The sequence below is a fragment of the Aegilops tauschii genome, chromosome 7 (genome assembly GCF_002575655.3).
Source record: "Aegilops tauschii subsp. strangulata cultivar AL8/78 chromosome 7, Aet v6.0, whole genome shotgun sequence".
Taxonomy (NCBI): Eukaryota; Viridiplantae; Streptophyta; class Magnoliopsida; order Poales; family Poaceae; genus Aegilops; species Aegilops tauschii.
In genome coordinates, this window is record NC_053041.3 from 56,284,728 (window position 1) to 56,288,422 (window position 3,695).

At 41.1% G+C, this 3,695-nt stretch overlaps 1 long non-coding RNA gene across 1 annotated transcript; it reads left to right on the forward strand.

Moving 5' to 3' along the window:
* Positions 1–1,533: 1,533 nt before the first annotated feature.
* Positions 1,534–3,391, forward strand: LOC123494684 (uncharacterized). The gene is made up of 5 exons (XR_006666121.2): positions 1,534–1,682; positions 1,758–1,933; positions 2,132–2,375; positions 2,499–2,693; positions 2,790–3,391. It is a non-coding gene; the product is annotated as an uncharacterized lncRNA (long non-coding RNA).
* Positions 3,392–3,695: the final 304 nt, after the last annotated feature.

Here is a 3,695-nt window from a genome sequence, read left to right on the forward strand (position 1 = left end):
ATGTTGTTTTTCAATCTAAGGCACGTGAAACTTTACTGTGTCGTTATTTAACATACCAATATCATTGCTTCCTCCAAATTCAATTGATTTTCATTTCTTGATTCATGTGTGTATAGGACAAAGAGGAGATAAAAGGAGTATTAGAAAGCTTAAAACCAGCCCCCCGAAACCACTCTGCCAGGAGAAAGAAGACAATATCTGGCATGATCCGATCAATCAGTGATAGATCAAATAGCTTATTCCGCATTGTCATACACAATGCGGTATAATTAGAAAAATACACAATGCCATCTTTTCCTGTGAGCCCGAGTCCATTATCTTGCCCTGTGGCAAAGAAATATATTTCAAGTTTCTTGGGTGCGTCTGTTAGCTGCTAAGGTGGATTTAATCAGGCAGCTTATTGATCTCAAGAACTCTTCAATCTCATATGGCTGTCGCCCTTTCCAGCCGACATAGAAAGAAAAACTCAATGGTGATCCAAACATCTAGAGCCACTTCTAATCTATGGGAGCTCAATTCTATTTTTTAACAAGAATGTGAGTTTGGATGCAGTCTTCAGATGAATCAAGCCTGAGATCCATAGGTGTCGTTGGCTAATTAGCTATTGAGTTCCAAAGATGCAAAGTATTTTGTACCTTCCATATGGAAATACTTGTCACAGAAATGGACAAAAATGGATGTATCTAGAACTAAAATATGTCTAGATACATCCATTTCTCCTACAATAATTCCGGACGGAGAGAGTATGTTTCATGAAAGAATATTAACGGAGACAACTAACTTATGATAATTATTGTATCATTTGGATCCTATAAATGGCATGTATACCATCTTCCTCTTGTTTCTATCAATAGGAAAGCTACGCTTGATAATGCACTCCATATTGGCTTGACGAGTGAATGCTTCGTTGTTGTCCTGTGAGGACTATGTGATGCGTGATGAGGAAGAAGTGAAAGGAGCAATGGGATGGTGACAGGTACATCGCCCTTGGGTATAAGGCGGAGGTGCTTACTATAAAGATTGAGAGGGAGGGAGGGAGGGAGGGAGAGAGAGAGGGAGAGGGAGAGAGAGCGAGAGGGAGAGAAGGGGAGTGGGAGGGGGAGGGAGAGAGAGAGAGCGAGAGCGAGAGAGGGGGAGGGAGAGAGAGGGGGTGGGGGAGGGGAGGGAGAGGGGGAGGGAGAGGGAGAGGGAGCGGGAGGGGGAGGGGGAGGGGAGAGAGAGAGGGGGGGAGGGGAGGGGGAGGGGGAGGGAGCGGGAGAGGGAGAGAGAGAGCGAGAGAGGGGGAGGGGGAGGGGGGAAGAGAGAGGGAGAGCGAGCGAGGTGGAGGGGGAGGGGGAGAGAGAGAGGGAGAGCGTGCGAGGGGGAGGGGGCCCTTTGTGTACTCAATAATGTTTATGTTGCAATAATTGGTCAAAAATTGACCTGGATGTTATACAGATTGTAAACAGTTGACCTCAGCTTGTAAACAGTTGAAAAGGGAGCAATGGCAGCGTCTAATATTTGGTTTCCTCCCTTGATCTTGATATACATTGTTAGTATATATACTCATGTGTGTTTTCTCCTGCAGATTGGTAGACTAATATATGTCCAACCAGTGAAAGAAAATAACATGAATGAATTCTGAGCTTTCTTGCAATATTCACCCGCTTGCCGTTGTTTCGTTTATGTACATATAAAATCAGGTCTGCACCCAAGACTTGCTTGGAGCATTTGTTTTCGTTTTAGGACATTCATCCAGACATGCATGTTGTTTCTAGGTGTTACAAAAGAAGGCTGATGAAGATTATATTATCTAATCAGCAACTGATCTGGTACAATAAAGAAGCAGCAAATGAGCTAGAAAAAATCAGTGTGGAGATGAATAAATCCGGCATCTTGATGTTTCATATCTATTGGTTCCTTGTTTGGCAGCCTATGTTGGTAGATGTGAGAGGTAAACTTGTCTTCAGACCTTCTTAATTGTCGATTCGAACAAATACTTGAACAGGTATCTTGTGCAATGCATGATTTCAACTACTAACAACCTGGACATTATATATCTTAAATAAAAGAAATAGTACTCTATTCTTTAGTTATTTATATGGACTTACTTCTATTGTTCATAACAGTCCCTTTTTAATCATTTTACCAGCTCCAAATATGGAAGCAGCCAGCGTGCGAAAGATTAAAGGATGCATTGCTACAGTGAAAACATTCAGTGGGCGACCAACGACCAGAATGTCATTGCTTTTATCATGGCATCCAACACTTGCAGATGTGACACAAAAGGGGGTTCTGAAGCTGATGAACTTGGATGGCCTGACAGTCTACAATACCAACGACCATGTCCAAGTACACGAACTTGAAAACTTTCTAAGATTCGTACACACCTTCAGGTACAGATGCTTGGTTTTTCTCTAGAATTTCTATACATTTTAAGCGGACGAGCCGCCCATATATTCATTAGAAAATGATGTAGGTGACCCTATTTAAAATGACATTTCAGATTTGTTTTCCAGGTAAAGATCAGAAAGCCGACAGCGTTTCTATTATGTTTCAGGAAAAAATTGGATCTTTTTGGTCGGTTATTGCAACCATCTGTCTGAATGAGTATAAAAACAATGCTATGAGGTAATGCAAGCATGAGGGTGCCTCTTTTCACAATATGCGAACGTATGGGCTATTCGAGGCTTTATGTTGTTTTTCAATCTAAGGCACGTGAAACTTTACTGTGTCGTTATTTAACATACCAATATCATTGCTTCCTCCAAATTCAATTGATTTTCATTTCTTGATTCATGTGTGTATAGGACAAAGAGGAGATAAAAGGAGTATTAGAAAGCTTAAAACCAGCCCCCCGAAACCACTCTGCCAGGAGAAAGAAGACAATATCTGGCATGATCCGATCAATCAGTGATAGATCAAATAGCTTATTCCGCATTGTCATACACAATGCGGTATAATTAGAAAAATACACAATGCCATCTTTTCCTGTGAGCCCGAGTCCATTATCTTGCCCTGTGGCAAAGAAATATATTTCAAGTTTCTTGGGTGCGTCTGTTAGCTGCTAAGGTGGATTTAATCAGGCAGCTTATTGATCTCAAGAACTCTTCAATCTCATATGGCTGTCGCCCTTTCCAGCCGACATAGAAAGAAAAACTCAATGGTGATCCAAACATCTAGAGCCACTTCTAATCTATGGGAGCTCAATTCTATTTTTTAACAAGAATGTGAGTTTGGATGCAGTCTTCAGATGAATCAAGCCTGAGATCCATAGGTGTCGTTGGCTAATTAGCTATTGAGTTCCAAAGATGCAAAGTATTTTGTACCTTCCATATGGAAATACTTGTCACAGAAATGGACAAAAATGGATGTATCTAGAACTAAAATATGTCTAGATACATCCATTTCTCCTACAATAATTCCGGACGAGAGAGTATGTTTCATGAAAGAATATTAACGGAGACAACTAACTTATGATAATTATTGTATCATTTGGATCCTATAAATGGCATGTATACCATCTTCTTCTTGTTTCTATCAATAGGAAAGCTATGCTTGATAATGCACTCCATATTGGCTTGATGATTGAATGCTTCGTTGTTGTCTTGTGAGGACTATGTGATGCGTGATGAGGAAGAAGTGAAAGGAGCAATGGGATGGTGATAGGCACATCGCCCTTGGGTATAAGGCGGAGGTGCTTACTATAAAGATTG